General features: G+C 42.2%; 1 pseudogene across 1 annotated transcript; it reads right to left on the bottom strand.

Annotated features, from left to right (window-relative positions):
• Positions 1–983: 983 nt before the first annotated feature.
• On the bottom strand, positions 984–26,242 carry LOC311130160 (cytidine monophosphate-N-acetylneuraminic acid hydroxylase-like; annotated as a pseudogene). Its single transcript has 15 exons — positions 26,037–26,242; positions 25,730–25,822; positions 21,976–22,085; positions 20,976–21,166; positions 17,963–18,040; positions 11,002–11,068; positions 10,813–10,894; positions 9,765–9,887; positions 9,346–9,481; positions 8,884–9,024; positions 6,544–6,718; positions 5,391–5,507; positions 1,687–1,753; positions 1,311–1,348; positions 984–1,125 (listed from the first exon to the last, which is right to left on the bottom strand). The product of its transcript is annotated as a cytidine monophosphate-N-acetylneuraminic acid hydroxylase-like (transcript).
• Positions 26,243–26,686: the final 444 nt, after the last annotated feature.

Below are 26,686 nucleotides of genomic sequence, written 5' to 3'. Positions count from 1 at the left end.
ACGCAGAGTAGGTGAACAGATGATGGTAGGTCCCACCATGAAGCATGGAGGAGGAGGTGTGATAGTGTGGGGGTGCTTTGCTGTTGACATCGTCTGTGATTTATTTAGAATTCAAGGCACACTTAACCAGCATGGCTACCACAGCATTCTGCAGCGATACGCCATCCCATCTGGTTTGTGCTTAGTGGGACTATAATTTGGACAATGACCCAAAACACACCTCCAGGCTGTGTAAGGGCTGTTTGACCAAGAAGGAGAGTGATGGAGTGCTGCATCAGATGACCTGGCCTTCACAATGACCCGACCTCAACCCAATTGAGATGGTTTTCCGCAGAGTGAAGGAAAAACAGCCAACAAGTGTTCAGCATATGTGGGAACTCCTTCAAGACTGTTGGAAAAGCGAACAGGAAGTACCCGTGCTAAGGACTATTCAAATGTTTAAGTAATACATTGCTAAGGACTATGCAAATGTATTACTTAAAAATCATACAATGTGATTTTCTGGATTTTTGTTTTAGATTCCGTCTCTCACAGTTGAAGTGTACCTATGATACAAATTACAGACCTCTACATGCTTTGTAAGTAGGAAAACCTGCAAAATCGGCAGTGTATCAAATACTTGTTCTCCCCACTGTATTAGTCATTTAGCAGACGCTCTTATCCAGAGAGACATACAGTAGTGTGTGCATACATTTAGGTACTATTTCATACTAGTCCCCTACATGCAGACCTACCAAGTAACAGTAGATGCTATGCTAATTGTTTTCACCATTACATAAAAAAAACAGAATTAGAAAATAAAATGAACCAATTATTTTAACCAATTCGGAAATGAAATATCATCAGCCACGTCCCTTTTTCCCCGTTTCAGTAGAACAGGGAGGTTGGTGGTGCCTACAGTGACAGGGAGAGCAGCCCTTCTTATTAATTAATGGATACAGGCACAAAGCTTGGTTCTCATGAGACAGAATAGCTTGCTTTTTCTAAGACAATGTACAAGCAGAGCCACTTTCTGTTTGGATTCCCTGGGGTTCAGCAGACCTCTGGTATGATGGCACCTGCTGCAGGAACAAGTCCCAATCCGGCCCAGCGACTGGCAACTCTGTCTGGAAGTGGTTCCAGAACCTGGACAAATAACCAAGACAGGTATAAAATGCAACAGTTGAGAATCGTTGCTCTAGTGTACAGCAACACAACACAATAGAGTTCATAACAGCACACGAGGGCTTACTGGTGGTGGTAGATGCCTGGGTCTGGTAAGGGAGGAAGGAAGGAAGAAAAGGAGGCAAGATGAGGAGACGAGGGCTTACCGGTGGTGGTAGACGTCTGGCTCTCTGCTCAGACGGTTCTGAAAGCCGATGTACATTTTACATTTTAGTCATTTAGCAGACGCTCTTATCCAGAGCGACTTACAGTTAGTGAATACATATATTTTTTTTTATACTGGCCACCCGTGGGAATCGAACCCACAACCCTGGCGTTGCAAACGCCATGCTCTATCAACTGAGCTACATCCCTGCCGGCCATTCCCTCCCCTACCCTGGACGACGCTGGGCCAATTGTGCGCCGCCCATGAGTCTCCCGGTCGCAGCCGGCTGCGACAGAGCCTGGATTCGAACCAGGATCTCTAGTGGCACAGTTAGCACTGCGATGCAGTGCCTTAGACCACTGCGCCACTCAGACCACTGTGCCACTCATGTACAGGTCGTCCCAAAGAAGCCACGTGCCTGATGACTCCGATCCTGCTCTTGATCTTTACAGAAGATAAAGTAGGACACTCTCTATGTCTCAGTCCAATCAAGTTACATGAAATGGAAAACAAACTAATTATCCACTTGGAGATAAATGGGGGTTCCTTTAAAGGCATGTTGGCATTTAGGAAGGCCCGGACTGCCACATTTGCGGTCCCGGGACACCTACCTCCAGAGAGAAAAATGTGCAGTTTTATAATGCTATTCTACACATTTTGACATGAGGCCGAGATAAACATTTGCAGTTTTATAGCTCACCTCATACTGTTCTTCACATTTTGCCATGATGAGAGAACATTTTGCAGTTTTAAAGCTAATTACCTGCAATTCTATACATTTTGCCATGGGGCAAAGAGAAAAATTTGCTGTTTTATAGCTCATCTCATGCTATTCTACACATTTTGCCCTGCGTGCCCGTTCAGTAATCCGGCCTTACACTTAAGGCAGTAGTGAGAACTGAGCCAGCAACAATTATCTTCAACTGAAAACAGCTTTGCATCAGATTTGCATCTGCCAACTACAACACATTCAAACCCTGAAGTTATGCATCGTAGCCTGCCATCTCTGTGCGCCTGTGCCTCATACAGCATTCACCTCTTATGAGAATGACATGAGTCCAGGGAAATGTTATTCTTATGACAGATTTGTGACATGGTATGTTTCTGCCCCTAAATGTTTGAGCCCTAGAAGCAGTTGCTTTTTGTATTGATCCTTCTAATAAGTGGAGTGCAGTGTACAGTGCCTTCAGAAAGTATTCACACCCCTTGACTTTTTCCACATTTTGTTGTGTTACAGCCTGAATTTAAAACGGATTACGTTGTTGTGTCACAATAACCCATCATGTCAAAGTGGAATTATGTTTTTAGAAATGTTTACAAATTAATTAAAAATGAAAATCTAAAATGTCTTGAGTCAATAAGTATTCAACACTTTTGTTATGGCAAGCCTAAACAAGTTCAGGAGTAAAAATGTGCTTAAAAACTCACACAATAAGTTGCATTGGCTCACTCTGTGTGCAATAATACTGTGTAACTTGATTATTTTTAAATGACTACCCCATCTCGCTACCCCACACATACAATTAGATGTAAGTTCCCTCAGTCGAGCAGTGAACTTCAAGCTCAGATTCCACAACAAAGACCAGGGGAAGGGCACCTGTTGGTAGATGGGTAAAAATAAATAAAAGCTGACATTGAATATCCCTTTGAGCATGGTGCAGTTATTAATTACACTTTGGATGGTGTATCAATACACCCAGTCATTACAAAGATAGAGGCGCCCTTCCTAAATCAGTTGCCGGAGTGGAAGAAAACCACTCAGGGATTTCACCATGAGGCCAATGGTGATTTTAAAACAGTTACAGAGTTTAATGGCTGTTATCTGAGAAAACTGAGGACGGATCAACAACATTGTAGTTACTCCACAATACTAACCTAAATGACAGAGTGAAAAGAAGGAAGCCTGTATAGAATACAAAATTCAACAAGGTACTAAAGTAATACTGCAAGAAATGTGGCAAAGAAATTAACTTTTTGTCCTGAGTACAAAGCGTAATGTTTGGGGAAAACACAACACATCACTGAGTACCACTCTTCATATTTTCAAGCATGGTGGTGTCTGCATCATGTTATGGGTATGCTTGTCATCGTCAAGGACTAGGGAGGATAAAAATACATGGAATAGAGCTAAGCACTGGCAAAATCCTGGAGGAAAACCTGATTCAGTATGCTTTCCAACAGACACTGGGAGACACATTCACCTTTCAGCAGGTCAATAACCGAAAACAAGAGGCCAAATATACACTGGAGTTGCTTACCAAGACGACATTGAATGTTCCTGATTGGCCTGGTTACCGTTTTAACTTAAATCAACTTGAAAATCTATGGCATGGCATGAAAATGGCTGTCTAGCAATGACCAACAACCAATTTGACAGCTTGACGAATTAAAAAATAATAATGGGCAAATATTGTGCAATCCAGGTGTGGAAAGCTCTTAAAGACTTACCCATATACAGTGCCGTAAAAATGTATTTGCCCCCTTTCTGATGTTCTCTATTTTTGCATATTTTTAATACTGAATGTTATCAGATCTTCAACCAAAAGCTAATATTAGATAAAGGGAACCTGAGTTTACAAATAACAAAAAAAATGGATACTTATTTTATTTATTTAATTAACAAAGTTATGCAACACCCAATTTCCCTGTGTGAAAAAGTAATTGCCCTCTTACACTCAATAACTGGTTGTGCCACCTTTAGCTGCAATGACTGCAACCAAATGCTTCCTGTAGTTGTTGATCAGTCTCTCACATTGCTGTCGAGGAATTTTGGCCCACTCTTGCATGCAGAACTGCTTTAACGCAGCAATATTTGTGGGTTTTCAAGCATGAACTGCTCGTGTCAAGTCCTGCCACAACATCTCAATTGGGATTAGGTCTGGACTTTGACTAGTTCATTCCAAAACTTCAAATGTTTTGCTTTTTAGCCATTTTCATGTAGACTTGATTGTGTGTTTTGAATCATTGTCTTGCTGCATGACCCAGCTGTGCTTCAGCTTCAGCTCACAGACGGATGGCCTGACATTCTCCTGTAGAATTCTCTGATACAGAGCAGAATTCATGGTTCCTTCTATTAAGGCAAGTCGTCCAGGTCCTGAGGCAGCAAAGCATCCCCAAACCATCACACTACCGCAGCCATGAGGTTCTTACTGTGGAATGCAGTGTTTGGTTTTCACCAGGCATAATGGGACCCATGTCGTCCAAAAGGTTGACTCAAGTTTGCCAAAAAGCACCTGGAAGCACCTGGATTATCATCAAGACTCTTGGAAGAATGTTCTATGGACAGATGAGTCAAAAGTATAACTTTTTGGACAACATGGGTCCATTATGCCTGGCGAATACCAAATACTGCATTCCACAGCAAGAACCTCATACCAACGGTCAAGCATGGTGGTGGTTGTGTGATGGTTTGGGGATGCTTTGCTGGTTATTGCTATATTATATTATTATATATTATATATATTAGCGTTTTATTTTCCATTAACAAAAAATAAAATAAATTGTGTCGATCATTGATACAAAATGAGAAAGCAATTTTAATCCCACTTTGTAACACAACATAATGTGGAAAAAGTCAAGGGGTGTGAATACTTTCTGAAGGCACTGTCCTTATCAAGCCCTGCATTTAAGGCAGTAGTGAGAACTGAGCCAGCAACAATGATCTTCAATTGAAAACAGATTTTGCATCTGCCAACGACAACACAGTCAAACCCTTGAAGTTTTGCATAGTAGCCTGCCATCTCATACAGCATTCACCTCTTACGAGAATGACATGAGTCCAGGAAATGTTATTCTTATTGACATTTTACTCATTTATCAGACTATTTTATCCAGAGCGACATACAGGAGCAATTAGGGTTAAGTGCCTTTCTCAAGGGAACATAGTCAGCTCGGGGATTTGAACCAGCAACCTTTCAGTTACTGGCCCAGCGCTCTTAACCGCTAGGCTACCTGCCACCCTTATGACAGATTTGTAACATGCTATGTTCTTTCCCCACAATGTTTGTATTGATCCTTCTCATAAGTGGAGTGCAGTGTACTTAATAGTATATAGGTGAGCAGGTGTTGTAGCCATGCTCACCTCCTCATAAGGGTGCTCTCTGGCAGGCCTCTGAGTAGGGAAGGAGAGATCCATGAAGTCCACCAGATAGTTGTAGCCATTGTCTATCGGATTGAAGTCCTCATCTGTCTCAATGACCTTAAATACATAATAAAAACAACAGTAAGGCTATGTTGTGTTGGAATTCAAACAATTTGCATTATTCACTAACTTGCAGTTATGATAAACACCAGATAACTAGAATATAAATAACCAGAATAACCAGAATCAATAACCAGAATCTAAAGAATGACCAGAATCTAAAGAAGGACCAGAATCTAAAGAATGACCAGAATCTAAAGAAGGACCAGAATCTAAAGAAGGACCAGAATCTAAAGAATGACCAGAATCTAAAGAATGACCAGAATCTAAAAAGAAAGTAGCATAAGCATGAGAATAATTGGAAAAGATTCCTTCTAATTTCAACTCTCAAACCCACCAGATTTGGGTTAAAAATGTATTTAAATGTTTCAAATTGATTGAGCTTGCCTGGCGCAATGGAACCAGGGGTCATAGTCCAAGCTGCCAAAATCAGATGCTCCAAGGGGCAGTTTCCTGGACACAGATTAAACCTAGTCCTGGACCAAAAAAAAATTCCGATAGAGATTCTCCATTGAGCTTTTTATTAATTTATCCAGGAATAAGCTTAATCTGTGTCCGTGAGAGCGTCCCTACGTGTTTTAAACATGCCAAAGATCTACAGAGAGAGAGGAAGTGAGTGGAAGGGGTCGCGTTCAGTCGGTACAAAACCAAGAAACGTTTAAAATGGAGATTGTCTATTAATAGATTGTCCAATAATAATTATAATTTTCGTTACATGTTTTTACTGCCTACCGAATGCGAGTCAGGAGTAACCAGGAGTGTATTCATAAGTCGCAGACAGATTGGTACAAAACGTTTGGTCTAAACCGTTTACTCCAAACGGAAAACATTTTGCCACGAAAATTAGAGTTTCTATTGGACAAATTCAGGCTTCCGTTTGGTTCCTAGAGTAAACTGTAATCGGTTTCTGTTGCAACAGACCAACCGTTTTGCAACGGTCAGCGACTAATGAATCCACCACAGGAGTCAGCTTGTAGATGTGCAGTAAAGCACTAAGAGCTGTGAGGACTTTTATATGGACTACAATATTTACCCGAACAACCAGATTGTAGTTTTTAAACCCTGCCCAGGTGTAATAAAATTGGATCCAGCTTTTATGTCTAAATATCTCAGCGGTGATTGCCCTGTTCAGTTCAGCCACGTACAAATCAAAGTCCCAACTGTCCTTATAGATTTGTGTCCCGGTCGGAGGGTCGGTGATGGCTTTCCTGTGGTTATAGTCAAGTCATACATGATTTAAAGTGCATTTTACCTTATTTACAACATACATTTTTTTTTATATAATGTAGGAAAAAAAAGGGAATGTAGAAAGAGAACATAATGGAAGACAATGTAGGGAAGTGAGGTAATAATGGTAGACAATGTAGGGAAGAGGGGTAATAATGGTAGACAATGTAGAGAAGTGGGGTAATAATGGTAGACAATGTAGGGAAGAGGGGTAATAATGGTAGACAATGTAGGGAAGAGGGGTAATAATGGTAGACAATGTAGGGAAGTGAGGTAATAATGGTAGACAATGTAGGGAAGAGGGGTAATAATGGTAGACAATGTAGGGAAGTGAGGTAAAAATGGTAGACAATGTAGGGAAGTGAGGTAATAATGGTAGACAATGTAGGGAAGTGAGGTAATAATGGTAGACAATGTAGGGAAGAGGGGTAATAATGGTAGACAATGTAGGAAAGTGAGGTAATAATGGTAGACAATGTAGGGAAGTGAGGTAATAATGGTAGACAATGTAGGGAAGGGGGTAATAATGGTAGACAATGTAGGGAAGTGAGGTAATAATGGTAGACAATGTAGGGAAGTGAGGTAATAATGGTAGACAATGTAGGGAAGTGAGGTAATAATGGTAGACAATGTAGGGAAGTGGGGTAATAATGGTAGACAATGTAGGGAAGAGGGGTAATAATGGTAGACAATGTAGGGAAGTGAGGTAATAATGGTAGACAATGTAGGGAAGTGAGGTAATAATGGTAGACAATGTAGGGAAGTGAGGTAATAATGGTAGACAATGTAGGGAAGTGGGGTAATAATGGTAGACAATGTAGGGAAGAGGGGTAATAATGGTAGACAATGTAGGGAAGTGAGGTAATAATGGTAGACAATGTAGGGAAGTGAGGTAATAATGGTAGACAATGTAGGGAAGTGAGGTAATAATGGTAGACAATGTAGGGAAGTGGGGTAATAATGGTAGACAATGTAGGGAAGAGGGGTAATAATGGTAGACAATGTAGGAAAGTGAGGTAATAATGGTAGACAATGTAGGGAAGTGAGGTAATAATGGTAGACAATGTAGGGAAGGGGGTAATAATGGTAGACAATGTAGGGAAGTGAGGTAATAATGGTAGACAATGTAGGGAAGTGGGGTAATAATGGTAGACAATGTAGGGAAGAGGGGTAATAATGGTAGACAATGTAGGGAAGTGAGGTAATAATGGTAGACAATGTAGGGAAGTGAGGTAATAATGGTAGACAATGTAGGGAAGTGAGGTAATAATGGTAGACAATGTAGGGAAGTGGGGTAATAATGGTAGACAATGTAGGGAAGAGGGGTAATAATGGTAGACAATGTAGGAAAGTGAGGTAATAATGGTAGACAATGTAGGGAAGTGAGGTAATAATGGTAGACAATGTAGGGAAGGGGGTAATAATGGTAGACAATGTAGGGAGTGAGGTAATAATGGTAGACAATGTAGGGAAGTGGGGTAATAATGGTAGACAATGTAGGGAAGAGGGGTAATAATGGTAGACAATGTAGGGAAGTGAGGTAATAATGGTAGACAATGTAGGGAAGAGGGGTAATAATGGTAGACAATGTAGGGAAGAGGGGTAATAATGGTAGACAATGTAGGGAAGTGAGGTAATAATGGTAGACAATGTAGGGAAGAGGGGTAATAATGGTAGACAATGTAGGGAAGAGGGGTAATAATGGTAGACAATGTAGGGAAGTGAGGTAATAATGGTAGACAATGTAGGGAAGTGAGGTAATAATGGCATTGACAACAGTAGGGAAGTGAGGTAATAATGGCATTGACAACAGTAGGGAAATGAGGTAATAATGGTATTGACAACAGTAGGGAAGGGAGGTAATAATGGCACTGACAACAGTAGGGAAGTTAGGTAATAATGGCATTGACAACAGTAGGGAAGTGAGGTAATAATGGCATTGACAACAGTAGGGAAGTGAGGTAATGATGACATTGACAACAGTAGGGAACAATACTGAAAAAGGGGAACAATGGGGAATAGAGGGAAACATCAACAACAAAAATGTGAATTGTGATTATTGATGATTATTGGCATTTCTATGGAGTATGGACTGATGGACAGACATGGACACACACACTATTTGCTTATTGATGAGCATTCCTACCGGCTGGGGCTCATCAGAGCCAAGGCCAGATCGAGCACAGCACCTGGCTTTGGTGTCCATGTTGTTATGCCTGGAGCGCTCTTCTTGATCAGGGCATTGAGCTCCTCCGCGTTATTTTTCATGTTAGTGTCCTTAATGTACCTGTCAGTTAATGTATGTCAGTTGTCAATGTCAAGTTGTGATGTGTCTTATGTTGAGTGACTGCAATTGAAGTGATAAGAGGGGTCAAAACCTAACCTGAACATAGAAGGGAATTTGTACACAAAATAGTACATGTTTTGTAATACAGATGGGATAGCCAGATTTTATAACTGTGTTGTTTTGTTTGTTCTCTTTTGAGGATATATTACAGTAATGTGAGAATAAACACATGGAAATAACAGCACGGAGAGAAATAGAAAATGAAACCTATTGTGCTCATTATTCATATATGGTAATGTTCTCCCATCTCAATGGGGATACCTGTCCGAGGGGTGTGCTTCGACAAAGTAACCCGCAAACGGGCAGTAGATCTTTGGCTGCAAGGACTTTATCAGCTGGGCCTTATAGTTCATGAGCTTCTTCCTTTCATTCTTGATGAAATCGGCTTTCCAGCTCTCTGCAGGGAGAACGCAACACTAGTCAGTGAGTGAATCTCAGTTGTATTTAGTTGATTCCTCGCTTCCTCTACCCTTGTCTCCTCCTCAAAATTCATTGGAGGAGAACATCTGAGGGAAGGAACCTCAGATCTGCTCCAATGTGCTTTGAGGAGGAGACAAGGAGATGAGGAGAGAGGAAATACAATTGAGATTCACTCCATGTGTAGGCAATAAGAAGGAAAACCCATTTCTCTGTTATTTTACTGGCTGTACACTTGGACGCTGTATACCTGCCCAACTCACCTGTGGATTGTCCTCCACTGAAGGTCATGGGGAAGCCAGACGCACTCATCATCAGGTCCACATTGTGGGGCAGCCGGCCGTAGTTTGGCCTGGTGCAGTCCACCATGTTGAGGATCATATGACCTGGGTGGGAAAACCAGGATCAGATGCACCCGTCAAATGACGTCAATGAGATAAGGTTGAGATAAGGTTCTAACTTGCACCTCAATATTATTTGTATGCTTTTTATTACTGAATTGACAATGACCTGAATCAAACAGGAAGAGCATTTTCAATAAAATAATTTGGCTTAATTGGAACCTATATTTTTATCAATTTATAATCTGTAGGTCGATAAAGTGTGACAAAAGTCAGAATGTGTGACCTGCTTGTGTTTGTATACTGAGTGTACAAAACATTAGGAACACCTGCTCTTTCCATTACATAGACTGACCAGGTGAATCCAGGTGAAAGCTATGATCTCTTATTGATGTCCCTTGTTAAATCCACTTCAATCAGTGTAGATGAAGGGGAGGAGACAGGTTAAAGAAGGATTTTTAAGCCTTGAGACAATTGAGACATGGATTGTGTATGTGTGCCGTTCAGAGTGTGAATGGGCAAGACAAAATATTTAAGTGCCTTTAAAGGGGGTATGGTAGTAGGTGCCAGGCGCACCGGTTTCAGTGTGTCAAGAACTGCAGCACTGCTGGGTTTTTCATGTACTCAAATGGTTCCCGTGTGTATGAAAAATGGTTCACCACCCAAAAGACATCAATCCAACTTGACACAACTGTGTGAAGTATTGGAGTCAACATGGGCCAGCATCCCTGTGGAACGCTTTCGATACCTTGTAGAGTCCATGCCAATAGAGTCCAATTGAGGTTGTTATGATGGCAAAAAGGGGGTTCAACTGAATATTAGCAAGGTGTTCCTAATGTTTCGTACACTCAGTGTATATACCACTTAGCAGACTCTTTCATCAAAAGGACTTCCAGTGACTGCAGGAATTGAACCCACAACTCTTTGCTAAGCTAGCGCCATATGCTTTTACAAATGACATGATGAGTACCTTTATATTCAACAATGATACAGGTGTCCATTTCGGGGTGCACTTCATCCTTCAGAATCATGAATCTGAGGTGCTCATCAATCTGATGGAGATAACAACAGGAGAATGCATTAAAGGAGAGCCTTTTGACAGGGGTTCCTGCATGCTATCGTATAAACTGTTCATTCAGAGTGAGCTGTTTGGGCTTACATATTGCCAAACGCCAAAGAGAACCACGTTGATATTTGTCAGCTGCACCTGTCTTTTCTCCAGCATTATTTTATTTATTTTTGGTCATTTAGCAGACGCTCTTATCTAGAGCGACTTACAGGAGCAATTAGGGTTAAGTGCCTTGCTCAAGGGCACATCGACAGATTTTTCACCTAGTCGGCTCGGGGATTAGAACCAGCGACCTTTCATCCTGTAACATGGTTTAAACGAGGACAGCATAAACCCACAAAGGTGACATTAGATTTGTTTTATGGTTGTAAAACCATGTCAATATGTAACATATACAGTACCAGTCAAAAGTTTGGACACACCTACTCATTCAAGGGTTTTTCTTTATTTGTACTATTTTCTACATTGTAGAATACAAAACTATGAAATAACACATGGAATCATGAAGTAACCATCTATATTTTTCATAGCTGTCTATTTACCACCACAAACCAATGCTGGCATTAAGATTGCACTGAATGAGCTGTATAAGGCCATAAATCAACAGGAAAACGCTCATCCAGATGCAGCGCTCCTAGTGGCCGGGGACTTTAATGCAGGGAAACTTAAATCCGTTCTACCTAATTTCTACCAGCATGTTAAATGTGCAACCAGAGGAAAAAAACCTCTAGACCACCTTTACTCCACACACAGAGACGCATACAAAGCTCTCCCTCGCCCTCCATTTGGCAAATCTGACCATAACTCTATCCTCCTGATTCCTGCTTATAAGCAAAAACTAAAGCAGGAAGCACCAGTGACTCGGTTAATAAAAAAGTGTTCAGATGACAGATGCTAAGCTACAGGACTGTTTTGCTAGCACAGACTGGAACATGTTCCGGGATTCTTCAGATAGCATTGAGGAGTACACCACATCAGTCACTGGCTTCATCAATAAGTGCATCGATGATGTCGTCCCCACAGTGACCGTACGTACATACCCCAACCAGAAGCCATGGATTACAGGAAACATCCGCACTGAGCTAAAGGGTAGAGCTGCCGCTTTCAAGGAGCGGGACTCTAACCCGGACGCTTATGAGAAATCCCGCTATGCCCTCCGACGAACCATCAAACAGGCAAAGAGTCAATACAGGACTAAGATTGAATCATACTACACTGGCTCTGATGCTCGTCGGATGTGGCAGGGCTTGAAAACTATTACAGACTACAAAGGGAAGCACAGCCACGAGCTGCCCAGTGACACAAGACTTCCAGATGAGCTAAACCACTTCTATGCTCGCTTCGAGGCAAGCAACACTGAAGCATGCATGAGAGCACCAGCTGTTCCGGATGACTATGTGATCACGCTCTCCGTAGCCGATGTGAGTAAGACTTTTAAGCAGGTCAACATTCACAAGGCCGCAGGGCCAGACGGATTACCAGGACGTGTACTCCGAGCATGTGCTGACCAACTGGCAAGTGTCTTCACTGACATTTTCAACATGTCCCTGACTGAGTCTGTAATACCAACATGTTTCAAGCAGACCACCATAGTCCCCGTGCCCAAGGACTCTAAGATAACCTGCCTAAATGACTACCGACCCGTAGCACTGACGTCTGTAGCCATGAAGTGCTTTGAAAGGCTGGTCATGGCTCACATCAACAGCATTATCCCAGAAACCCTAGACCCACTCCAATTTGCATACCGCCCCAACAGATCCACAGATGATGCAATCTCTATTGCACTCCACACTGCCCTTTCCCACCTGGACAAGAGGAACACCTACGTGAGAATGCTATTCATTGACTACAGCTCAGCATTCAACACCATAGTGCCCTCTAAGCTCATCACTAAGCTAAGGATCCTGGGACTAAACACCTCCCTCTGCAACTGGATCCTGGACTTCCTGACAGGCCGCCCCCAAGTGGTAAGGGTAGGTAACAACACATCTGCCACACTGATCCTCAACACGGGGGCCCATCAGGGATGCGTGCTCAGTCCCCTCCTGTACTCCCTGTTCACCCATGACTGCATGGCCAGGCACGACTCCAACACCATCATTAAGTTTGCCGACGACACAACAGTGGTAGGCCTGATCACCGACAACGATGAGACAGCCTATAGGGAGGAGGTCAGAGACCTGGCCGTGTGGTGCCAGGACAACAACCTCTCCCTCAACGTGACCAAGACAAAGGAGATGATTGTGGACTACAGGAAAAAAAAGAGGACTGAGCACGCCCCCATTCTCATCGACGGGGCTGTAGTGGAACAGTTTGAGAGCTTCAAGTTCCTTGGTGTCCACATCACCAACGAACTATCATGGTCCAAACACACCAAGACAGTCGTGAAGAGGGCACGACAAAGCCTATTCCCCCTCAGGAGACTGAAAAGATTTGGCATGGGTCCTCAGATCCCCAAAAAATTCTACAGCTGCACCATCGAGAGCATCCTGACTGGTTGCATCACCGCCTGGTATGGCAACTGCTTGGCCTCCGACCGCAAGGCACTACAGAGGGTAGTGCGTACGGCCCAGTACATCACTGGGGCCAAGCTTCCTGCCATCCAGGACCTCTATACCAGGCGGTGTCAGAGGAAAGCCTCCAGCCACCCTAGTCATAGACTGTTCTGTCTGCTACCGCACGGCAAGCGGTACCGGTGTGCCAAGTCTAGGTCCAAAAGACTTCTCAACAGCTTCTACCCCCAAGCCATAAGACTCCTGAACAGCTAATCATGGCTACCCGGACTATTTGCACTGCCCCGCCACACCATCCTTTTACGCTGCTGCTACTCTGTTAATTATTTATGCATAGTCACTTTAACTCTGCCCACATGTACATATTACTTCAACTACCTCCACTAGCCAGTGCCCCTGCACATTGACTCTGGACCGGTACCCCCCTGTATATATAGCCTCCCTACTGTTATTTTATTTGACTTCTGCTCTTTTTTTCTCAACACTTTTTTTGTTGTTGTTTTATTTTTACTTTTTTGTTAAAAATAAATGCACTGTTGGTTAAGGGCTGTAAGTAAGCATTTCACTGTAATGTCTGTACCTGTTGTATTCGGCGCATGTGGCCAATAAAATTTGATTTGATATGATTTGAAGTGTTAAATAAATTAAAATACATTTTATATTTGAGATTCTTCAAAGTAGTCACCCTTTGCCTGGGCTCCTGAGAGGCGCAGTGGTCTAAGGCACTGCATCTCAGTGCTTAAGGTGTCACTACAGACCCCCTGGTTTGATTCCAGGCTGTATCACAACCGGCCGTGATTGGGAGTCCCATAGGGGGGCACACAATTTGCCCAGCGTCGTCCAGGTTTGGCCGGTGTAGGCCGTCATTGTAAATAAGAATTTGTTCTTAACTGACTTGCCTAGTTAAATAAAGGTTAAAACAAAACAACAACAAAAAGACAGCTTTGCACACTCTTGGCATTCTCTCAACCAGCTTCATGAGATAGTCACCTGAATGCATTTCAATTAACAGTTGTGCCTTGTTAATTTGTGGAATTTCTTAATGTGTTTGAGCCAATCAGTTGTGTTGTGATAAGGTAGGGTTGGTATACAGAAGATAGTCCTATTTGGTAAAAGTCCATATTATGTCAAGAACAGCTCAAATAAGCAAAGAGAAATGACAGTCCATCATTACTTTAAGACATGAAGGTCAGTCAATCTGGAAAATGTCAAGAACTTTGAAAGTGCAGTTGCAAAAACCATCAAGCGCTATGATGAAACTGGCTCTCATGAGGACTGCCACAGGAAAGGAAGACCCATAGTTACCTCTGCTACAGACGATAAGTTCATTAGAGTTAACTGCACCTCAGATTGCAGCCCAAATAAATGCTTCGCAGAGTTCAAGTAACAGATACATCTCAACATCAACTGTTCAGAGGAGACTGCGTGAATCAGGCCTTCATGGTGAAATTGCTGCAAAGAAACCACTACTAAAGGACACCAATAATAAGAAGAGACTTGCTTGGGCCAAGAAACACGAGCAATGGACATTAGACCAGAAGAAATCTGTCCTTTGGTCTGATGAGTCCAAATGTGAGATTTTTGGTTCAAACCGCCGTGTCCTTGTGAGACGCAGACTAGGTGAACGGATGATCTCCGCATGTTTGGTTCCCACCGTGAAGCATGGAGGAGGAGGTGTGATGGTGTGGGGGTGCTTTGCCAGTGACACTGTCTGTGATTTATTTAGAATTCAAGGCACACTTAACCAGCATGGCTACCACAGCATTCTGCAGGGATACGCCATCCCATCTGGTTTGCGCTTAGTAGGACTATAATTAGTTTTTCAACAGGACAATGATCCAAAACACACCTCCAAGCTGTGTAAGGCCTATTTGACCAAGAAGGAGAGTGATGGAGTGCTGCATCAGATGACCTGGCCTCCACAATCACCCAACCTCAACCCAATTGAGACTGTTTGGGATGAGTTGGACATCAGAGTGAAGGAAAAGCAGCCAACAAGTGCTCAGAATATGTGGGAACTCCTTCAAGACTGTTGGAAAAGAATTCCAGGTGAAGCTGGTTGAGATAATGCCAAGAGTGTGTAAAGCTGTCATCAAGGCAAAGGGTGGCTATTTGAAGAACCTCAAATATAAAATATATTTGGATTTGATTAACACTTGCTTACTACATGATTCCATGTGTTATTTCATAGTTTTGATATCTTCACTATTATTCTACAATGTAGAAAATAGTAAAAATAAAGAAAAACCATTGAATGAGTAGGTGTGTCCAGACTTTTGACTGGCACTGTATATATACAGTTGATGTCGGAAGTTTACATACACTTAGGTTGGAGTCATTAAAACTTGTTTTTCAACTACTCCACACATTTCTTGTTAACAAACTATAGTTTTGGCAAGTCGGTTAGGACATCTACTTTGTGCATGACACAAGTCTTTTTTCCAACAATTGTTTACAGACAGATTATTTCACTTACAATTCACTGTATCACAATTCCAGTGGGTCAGAAGTTTACATACACTAAGTTGGCTGTGCCTTTAAACAGCTTGGAAAATTCCAGAAAATGATGTCATGGCTTTAGAAGCTTCTAATAGGCTAATTGAAATAATTGTAGTCAATTGGAGTTGTATCTGTGGATGTATTTCAAGGCCTACCTTCAAACTCAGTGCCTCTTTGCTTGACATCATGGTTAAAATCAAAATACATCAGCCAAGACCTCAGAAAAAAATTGTAGACCTCCACAAGTCTGGTTCATCCTTGGGAGCAATTTCCAAATGCCTGAAGGTACCACGTTCATCTGTACAAACAATAGTACGCAAGTATAAACACCATGGTGTCACGATCGAGGTAAGGAGTAGACCAAGGCGCAGCGTGATGAACAAACATACTTTAATTAGTTAAAGTTTAAACATGAATACAAAACAAGAACCGACTCGTGACGTCCACGGTATCAATGACCGAAACACGGAACAAAAACCCACAACCACAAAGGGAAAACATACAGTTTAAATATGGCTCCCAATCAGAGACAACCAGCCAACAGCTGACACTCGTTGCCTCTGATTGGGAGTCACTCAGGCAAAACATAGAAATCAACACAACAGAATTACCAACATAGAAATACACACATAGAATGAACACACCCTGGCTCAACATAATGAGTCCCAGAGCCAGGGTGTGACACATGGGACCACGCAGCCATCATACCGCTGAGGAAGGAGACGCGTTCTGTCTCCTAGAGATGAATGTACTTTGGTGCGAAAAGTGCAAATCAATCCCAGAACAACAGCAAAGGACCTTGTGAAGATGCTGGAGGAAACAGGTACAAAAGTATCTATATCCACAGTAAAACAAGTCCTATATCGACATAACCTGAAAGGCCGCTCAGCAAGGAAGAAGCCACTGCTCCAAAACCGCCATAAAAAAGCCAGACTATGGTTTGCAACCGCACATGGGGACAAAGATCGTACTTTTTGGAGAAATGTCCTCTGGTCTGATGAAACAAAAATAGAACTGTTTGGCCATAATGACCATCATTGTGTTTGGAGGAAAAAGGGATAGGCTTGCATGCCAAAGAACACCATCCCAACCGTGAAGCACGGGGGTAGCAGCATCATGCTGTGGGGGTGCTTTGCTGCAGGAGGGACTGGTGCACTTCATAAAATAGATGGCATCATGAGGAAGGAAAATTATGTGGATATATTGAAGCAACATCTCAAGACATCAGTCAGGAAGCTAAAGCTTGGTTGCAAATGGGTCTTCCAAATGGACAATGACCCCAAGCATACCTCCAAAGCTGTGGCAAAATGGCTTAAGGACAACAAAGTCAAGGTACGAGGTCAGGGCTTTGTGACCATCACAAAGCCCTGACCTCAATCCTATAAAAAATGTGTGGGCAGAACTGAAAAAACGTGTGCGAGCAAGGAGGCCTACAAACCTGATTCAGTCACACCAGCTCTGTCAGGAGGAATGGGCCAAAATTCACCCAACTTATTGTGGGAAGCTTGTGGAAGGCTACCTGAAACGTTTGACCCAAGTTAAACAATTTAAAGGCAATGCTACCAAATACTAATTGAGTGTATGTAAACTTCTGACCCACTGGGAATGTGATGAAATAAATAAAAGCTTAAATAAATAATTATTTCTACTATTATTCTGAAATTTCACATTCTTAAAATAAAGTGGTGATCCTAACTGACCTAAGACAGGGAATTTTTTACTGTATTTGGCTAAGGTGTATGTAAACTTCCGACTTCAACTGTAGATAACCATTTAGCAGACACTCTTATCCAGAGCGACTTACAGGAGCAATAAGGGTTAAGTGCTTTGCTCAAGGGCACATTGACAGATTTTTCACCTAGTCAGCTCGGGGATTGGAACCAGTGACCTTTCAGTTACTGGCACAATGCTCTTTACCACTAAGCTACCTGGCGCCCTTACCAAACGAGGACAGCATAACCCCACAAAGGTGACATCCTCATTTGTTTTATGGTTGTAAAACCATGTTAATATGTAACATATATATAGTTAACTCTTACCAGAACACTGGCCTTGATGTGTCGCCAACATAAATGGGAACATCGGGTCTCGTTGCAGAAAGAGATTTGACAGTTTTTCTCGATTGTTTACACACATTTTCTGAAAGCATGCCTCATATTCTCAGAACTCTACACACAAATCAAAAAACACACACACAATGGGCAAAACCCCTCAATTCTCCAGCAAAATGAAACTTTACATTCAAAACAATGTTATTTCTTATCAAAATTGTATTTTGTTTTCAAATGACACACACAAACCATCATATGAATAGTCATTTATAAGAACCAGTTGAACACTGATGTGCTCAATGTAAAACACTATGATAAATGGAAAACACTTATTCTCCATTCATCATAATGACTTAGGCCTTTTTTTGGTTCAGTGTTGCCATTACTACAGACAGTACATACATAAGTGTGTTGTAAAATATTTGAGAATATTGTTTTTATACTCAGAACACACAAATACACGGTAACAAATATATTTCATTTTTCCCACAAAAACAATGTACACAGTGTACATCCCATTCCCAACCAACACAAAGTTGCACATACAGTGGTCTACATACAAAACAGAAGCATTTAATGTATACAGTTACAGTAATAAAAATAAAAAATAAAAATAAACTATGCTGCATCCTCTCTTCTGTTGCGGTCTGGCCACAGCACCTCATCCACATCACAAGCAATGTTTTCCCTGGCCAAGCAGCGGGGGAAATATCGCCTAGCATGGCGATTCCAGCCATGAAAAGCATCAGCTGCTATATCTCCACATGCGTCTTCCATAGCTTGGAGAAGAGGTATACGCGTTTGTGGATTTCGGTCATAGACTTTCCATCTCCAGGCAGAAAAAAATTCCTCAATAGGATTGAGGAATGGAGAATATGGAGGGAGATAAACAACTAAAAAGCGTGGGTGGGCAGTGAACCAGTTACGAACCACAGCAGCCCTGTGGAAACTTACGTTGTCCCAAATGACAACGTACCTGAGCTGCTCTGGGCCATCTACCTGATCTGGTGGAATGAGTGTGTTGTGTAGGGTGTCCAGGAATGTGATCAGATGGACGGTGTTGTAGGGGCCAAGGGTAGCATGGTGATGGATGACGCCGTGGTGGGTAATCGCTGCACACATTGTGATGTTCCCTCCGTGCTGGCCAGGGACTTGAACAATGGCACGCTGGCCGATGATATTCCTTCCCCTCTTTCGTCTTTTTGTGAGGTTGAATCCAACCTCATCAATGAAGATGAACTGGTGCTCCACTGCAGCCACCTCTAGCTCAAGGACTCTCTGAAACACACATGACAATATCAGAAATAGACATGGAGTGGTCACTATTGTGAAGCACAATCATTATGATTACAATACTGAAATATATATAATTTATACAGTGTTGAGAGTATGCATCAATTGTGGGATTGTATAGGACTCAATTGCACATAGTTATATAGCAATTCTTTGACTCTTTCTGATTTGCGTTCAAATGGCACCCTGTAGACCTGCTTCATCCTGAGATTATTTCTGCGCAAGACACGATCCAGTGTTGATAAGCTTACCCTATCAATATTTTGAAATATCTCATTGTTTTCTATTATTTTCCTTTGTATTTGCCATAATGTTATGGCGTTATTTTCTAGGACCATGTTCATGATTTCAGTTTCCTGTTCAGGAGACAGAACACGTTCCCGACCACCTTGTGTTGGTAATCTTTCAGTTCTGCCAAACAAATAGTAAAATGCTGTAAATACAAAGTAGAAATACATTTCCCAAATACTTGAAACATACTTTATTTTTTACAGTCCTACAGAACAGTCCACAGGCAATACTGTACTAACTGTACTCATTGAGTACTATATTGATATGCAGTACTGCAATTTTCTAGTGAGAGTAGATTTCTTACCTATTCTCATTTCGGAATGTCCGGATTATGGATGCTACAGTGTACCTGCTCAAATTTGGCTGTACTCTTTGCCCAGCCTCCCTCATTGTTAGACCATGGTTGACCACATGATCAACCAAAGTGGCTCGGATCTCATCAGAGATTACGGTCCTTGGCCTTCCTCGTCCTTGTCCTCCCCGTCCTCCTCCTCTTACTCTCACTCCTCTGGCTCTGCCTCTGTTTCCAATGTTGGCATCCATTGCTCCAAAACAGAAGAGCTCACCTGTTGCCCTTTTATGCTAAAGCTCTGATTGCTAATTGTAAAACTGTGTGACGGGTGTTTGCCCATGTGATGAGTCAGTGTGCATATTTGAATGGCAGTGTGTTCATTGTGAAAACAAGAGATTTTCTACATGAAAATTGTGCCAAATGCAAAGATTTGTGTGTAGTGTTTTGAAAAAAGTGTGTTGTAGAACTGCAATTTTAGTGTAAAGCAGGAATTGTGCTTGTAGTTTAGCAGAATTGGTTCAGGGGGTTGGTGCATGAGTTACATGTTGTGGTCATTGTGTCTCAAGTACCAGTATTTGTGTGTAAACAATTGAGAAAAACTGTAAGGTTGGGTAGCTGAAAATACATTTTTCAGCAATTATCTTAAAACTTCCTGCCTTCTGTGTGCTCATCCTCATGAAATTTCTGTTTACTTCCGGAATTGAAACTAGAGTCCCATATACACGAAGTACTTAAAGGCTTAATATAGCTTACATAAATGCTTCACATATCATCTATAAACCTATCTCATACTCTAAAAATGGTGTATAAAAATACATAGTGTATACACCATTTATAGAGTATGACATACGCTTATAGATTATAGATATAGCATTGATGTAGTGCTTATGAAGGTTTATGCATTCTATATGTTTAAAGTGGGACCGAAATGATAAATACATTGAAATCAGTGGTGGCTGGTGGGTGGAGATTGCGGAAGACGGGCTCATTGTAATGGCTGGAATAGTATGTGTTTGATGTGTTTGATACCGTTCCATCCATTCCCTTCCAGTGACGTTGAGCCTGTCCTCCTATATCAACTCATTTCATTCTCCCATACTCCATACTGGTAACATCTCTACATACCTGAGGTGGTCGGAGTGCATGTGGCTGATGTAGATGAGGTCCACCCTGCACAGCCTCTCCATGGAGTCAGCAGAGGGCTCGTGGAGCAGCCACCAGCCCCTGGCGAAGGCCGGACCCGTCAGCCAGGGGTCGAATATCATCTTCTTCCCCCCTAGCTGGAGCTCCATGCATGCATGGGTGAGGTAGGTCACCTGGAGGAACATGAAGGTCGAGTTTGGAGCAGAGAATCCTGTCGCCCGACGTGCTATCACTTTACATTTGATCACGGCGCGGTTGACCATCAATCACATCGATATAAATTGCGTGTCGGCCATGTGGGGAAAAACTCAGAGGTGTTGGAGTTGGGACTGTCGTTTCCGTGTCTCTGGAATTTAAATGAACAGATAGGAGAGATGGTCAAAAGCCATCTGTGACCACTGTTGTTGGGCACGGCTGTGATCGGAGGTCTATCCCGATTTGTCATGTAGAATCTTGGATGGAAGTTGGTGATAGCTTTCAACCTATGCCCATCTCCCCTATGTGTCCCAGGCTTAAGCGTGGCACTGCAGCCTTTCAGGTGAGAACACAGCCTCAGATCTCACATTATAAAGGCGGTGATAGTGATGGGATCAAAGATGAGTCAAAGATTTCGGTTATCATCTTAAGGCTAATATTTTATTCACTCCGGGTAATTACTAACTAGCCTTGGATCATAGCTAGTGTTTGTGTTCTTGTCACAAATTTGTGACTAAACAACATGGGAATGTGTTCCAGATTTGTTTCAACTCTGTTTTACCACCAGCCAGGTGAAGACATCTTTTTCATGACGAGATCAAGATCACAACCAGATCAAGACATATTTTTCTGACCTTAACAAAACATCCTTATGCAACCAGTATACATCCGGACCATGACGTCATGTAAGATGTCATAATGTAATTGCAACCAGTTTTGTCCACTGGGGAAGGCCTCAGATCTGTCCAGCCGTGGGTGTGTGGTGTGTGTGACGCGGTGTACTCACAGTCACCTCTCCCTTCTGCAGTTCCTGTGGATCCTGGGGGTCTGCCAACCAGGGGTCCCACACGATCACCTCCACGAGCTGAAGACCACCCTCGTCCGTCATCACGATGTCTGCATTAGCAAAATCAAGCCAAAGTCAAATCTCTTCCGACTAATAATCAAATTAATTAATTTGATTTGATTATCTTAATGTACATATAGACATATTAAACATCAGACTTATTATTTACACTGTGATCCTCATTCATTTTAGAGGGCCAAAGGGATGGACAGCTGAGCACTCAACCAACAGGACACTGAACAGCTTCTACCCCCAAGTCATAAGACTGCTAAATAGTTAGTTAGCCAATAGCTACCTGTACTATCTGCATTGACCCTTTTGGCACTAACTCTTTTGACTCATCACATACGCTGCTGTTACTGTTTGTTATCTATCCTGTTGCCTAGTCACTTTATCCCTACATATACTGTATGTACATATCTACCTCAACTACCTCATACTCCTGCACATCGACTCGGTACTGGTACGGCGTGTATATAGCCAAGTTATCATTACTCATTGTGTATTGATTCCTTGTGTTATTATTTCTATTTTTTCTCTCTGCATTGTTGGGAAAGGCCTGTAAGTACGCATTTCACTGTTAGTCTACACATGTTGTTTACCAAGCATTTGACACATACCATTTGATTTGATTTGATTGTCAGTATCACACAATGTGTACAAATATACACAATTGTCAGAGAACACAAAACATCAGACATTACCTGTTAGTATGACCTAAAATGGCAAATAGACTAATTCAAAAGCCATTCAATAGCCTTTCAGGTTCAAAAAACGGACACTTGTGGCTGCTTCACGTGATGTATTGTTGTCTCTACCTTCTTGCCCTTTGTGCTGTTGTCTGTGCCCAATAATGGTTGTACCATGTTTTGTGCTGCTACCATGTTGTGCTGCTGCCATGTTGTGTTGCTACCGTGTTGTTGTCATGTGTTGCTGCCATGTTGTGTTGTTGACTTAGGTCTCTCTTTATGTAGTGTTGTGGTGTCTCTCTTGTCGTGATGTGTGTTTTGTCCTATATTTTTATTTTAAATCCCAGCCCCCCGTCCCCGCAGGAGGCCTTTTGGTAGGCCGTCATTGTAAATAAGAATTTGTTCTTAACTGACTTGCCTAGTTACAGTTTTTTTGGATTGCTTACACACTAAAATTAAAAGTAGTACACTATTAGCAAAACCTTACACTCAAGAAGCAAAACATCAGCCCATATTTGCACAACTATAAGCACATTGTCAACCTTACACTTGTTGCAAAACTCTACACACAGTGATTTGCAAAACACTAAACACACTTAACATACATTACACACAAAAATCTATCATGAAGTCACGTCCTTGCAATACCAAAGCACTGACTGTCAAATTACCACACCGTCCAACCAATTGGTTCAACACAGTCATCAGGTGTGCAAACACTCGTTTGCTTAATTGTAGACACACCAATCAGGTGTATAAGCACTATAAAAAGCAGCAGGTGAGTTCATCGGTCTTCAAGCACAATGGAAAGAGTCAGAGAAAAAGTAAGACGAGGAGGAGGAGGAGGAGGAGGAGGACGACGAGGAGAACGAGGAGGAGGACGAGGAGAACGAGGAGAACGAGGAGGACGAGGAGGACGAGGAGGACGAGGAGGACGAGGAGGAGGACGAGGAGAACGAGGAGAACGAGGAGGACGAGGAGGACGAGGAGGAGGACGAGGAGAACGAGGAGAATGAGGAGGACGAGGAGGACGAGGAGAATGAGGAGGACGAGGAGGAGAACGAGGAGGAGGAGGAGGAGGAGGAGGAGGAGGAAGGGGAGGAAGAGGAAGAGGAAGAGGAAGACAAGAAGGTGCTCAAAGAGGACCGAATCTGACAAATGAGATCCGCGCAACACTGGTTGACCACATTGTCAACCACGGCCTGACGCTGAGGGAGGCTGGACTGCGAGTACAGCCAAATCTAAGCCGATATACAGTGGCAAGTGTGATGAGAACATTTCGACTGGAAAATAGGTATTGTAAAAATATCATCATATCAAAAACATCTGCACGGTTTCAGTAACTGCTTACAGTACTATATTCTATGCACTATCAGCACTTCTGTTACCTTTTCCTGTGAAATTACTGTACTATTGTATACTGTTTTTTTTTCTACATAGGATTGAGGGTCAGGGACGACAAGGGGGAAGGCCTCCTATGTTCACAGAACAGCAAGAGAGGGAGATAGTAAACATGGTTTTGGCCAACAATGCTATAACACTCAAGCAGCTCCAAGCTAACATTGTCAATAACCACGCCATTTTCAACAATATCCATCAGGTCTCAACATCAACACTGGCACGCATCCTAAAAAAAAAACATATTCAAATGAAGCAAATTTATCGAGTGCCTTTCGAGCGCAATTCCGAAAGGGTGAAACGACTGCGGCATGATTATGCAGAGGTATGTATTCACTTTAGCAGTGTGATCTTGCATACTGTCTCATAATCTTTTACTGTACTGTAATATGTATACTAGATCTACACTGAACTACACAATTTTGCCTTACACTGTTTTTCAGAGAGTTTTACGAATGGATGGAGAGGAGATCCAGCATGAGTTCATTTACGTAGATGAGGCTGGGTTCAACCTGACGAGAACACGAAGGAGGGGAAGAAACATCATTGGCCACAGGGCTATAGTCAATGTCCCAGGGCAACGTGGGGGTAATATAACACTCTGTGCAGCCATTACACAGAATGGGGTCCTCCACTGCCATGCCCATATGGGCCCTTACAACACAGCACTCATACTTACATTCTTGGACCAATTGCACAACATAACAGCAGCAAATCAAATCGATCATATGCAATACATTGTTGTCTGGGACAATGTGTCTTTCCACCGCTCTGCTCTGGTTCAGAACTGGTTTCAGCAACATCCACATTTCACCGTCCTATATCTTCCACCATACTCTCCATTCCTCAACCCTATAGAAGAGTTTTTCTCGGCATGGCGGTGGAAGGTATATGATCTCCGTCTCCAGGCTGAGGTACCCCTCATCCAAGCCATGGAGGAGGCCTGTGACCAGATGGAGGTAGCAGCAATGCAAGGATGGATTCGTCATTCAAGACGTTTCTTTCCAAGGTGTCTTGCTAATGACAACATTGCCTGCGATGTTGATGAAATTCTCTGGCCAGATCCAGCTAGGCGAAGAGACAATGTCTAGTTATTTATTTTTATTTTTTTTGAACTTACAATACGTAAAGTGACGTTTGGTTACAGTATTATGAATCTCCATGTCAACATTTTGGGCGTGTTGAGAAATAAATGAGTTTCTTCAGTCTGCAACATTGGTCTTGTGTAGTGTTTGGTGAATTTACATTATATTTGTACTTTGTTGAGAGTAGCCTACTCTAATCATAGGGAAGTAGAAGTGCTAAAAGTGTTTTAGGTTTATCACAGCAGAGTGTAACTCGTGCAAACAGAGTATAGTAATGTGAAACGTGTGTGTTTCATATGGTAACAAAGTGTGGTTTTTAAAAAGAAGTGTATAGTTTTTACAAGAGTGTTTAATTTTGCAAAGGATCTGTAGTGTTTTGCTAATTGGGTGTGTGGTTGTGCTAATTGTGTGTAGTGTTTTGAAAACACGGGCCCTGTTTTGAAAATCGTGCTTAAGCAATCAAAAAAAACTGTAAATAAAAAAAATAATAAAAAAAATAAAGAAAATAGCAGCTCAATTTACCCAGCTCATCCTGTGTGAAGCTGTCGGGAGGGTTCACATAGTGCATAGTTGAGACGTTCAGCTTTTTTGTAGTGTTTGGTACATCGGACCGTCCTGTATCAGAAAAACCTTTCAGTCCCATTGAATAGATATGTTATATCTAAGCCTCTGTATTTTACAACTTGATGTTAGATGGTTCCTCTGCCTGAAAGTAGTCTATGGGCCAGGAGAAACTGTAATCCATGGTTTGGTATTCTCTAAACAGCCACTACAAACTTCAGCTATCTTAAGTTGTAGAATCCTGAACTTCCCCTTTAAGTCTACTTACCTTCCATCTAAGTCCTCAATGTCTTTGATGAACAGGCCTCCTTGGTGTTTGCATTGGTTCTTGCAGGCCTTCAGCTCTCCATTTTCTTTGTATATGATATAGCACTTCCCATCATCTGGGCTCTTCTTAAAGTTGATGCCATCTTTGAGCGAGCGCACCGCCTCAGAGTCCAGGGACAGCACTGTCTTTGAAGACTGGGCTGTCATTTGAGTGGTTGAATTGAAGTGCTGATGAGAAAAGCAGGGGAGTATAAGTGGATCGTAAGAGGAATTTACAGGTGAACAAAAGAGAAGAGCAGTCACAAATAAAGTCAATCAAAAATCTATCCAGTTTATTACAAGTTGCAACAGGGCGATACTTCCAGCACAGAAGCAGAGAAAATGTCTAACTGACCTTATATCCTAATCAGCAGACAACTGTTCTTTAAAAATCAGCCCCAGAGGCCTTTGGAAAGTCAAAACAAAAAGTAAGTGACTTTGCCACCGGCTACAGAATCACAGTGTTCAGACAATACAATAATAATCAGTGTGTCCTCGGTCCTTGTATCTCCAGTCTGGCGTCAATCACTTTCAACAGATATGAGTTTAATCCATAACATACAGCATCGAGTCTAGTGGACATCAACCCAAGTGTTACAAACAAAACACTGG

This window comes from Coregonus lavaretus (assembly GCF_964263955.1).
Source record: "Coregonus lavaretus genome assembly, chromosome: 5".
NCBI lineage: Eukaryota > Metazoa > Chordata > Actinopteri > Salmoniformes > Salmonidae > Coregonus > Coregonus lavaretus.
This window is presented reverse-complemented; position numbering and strand designations above follow the sequence as displayed.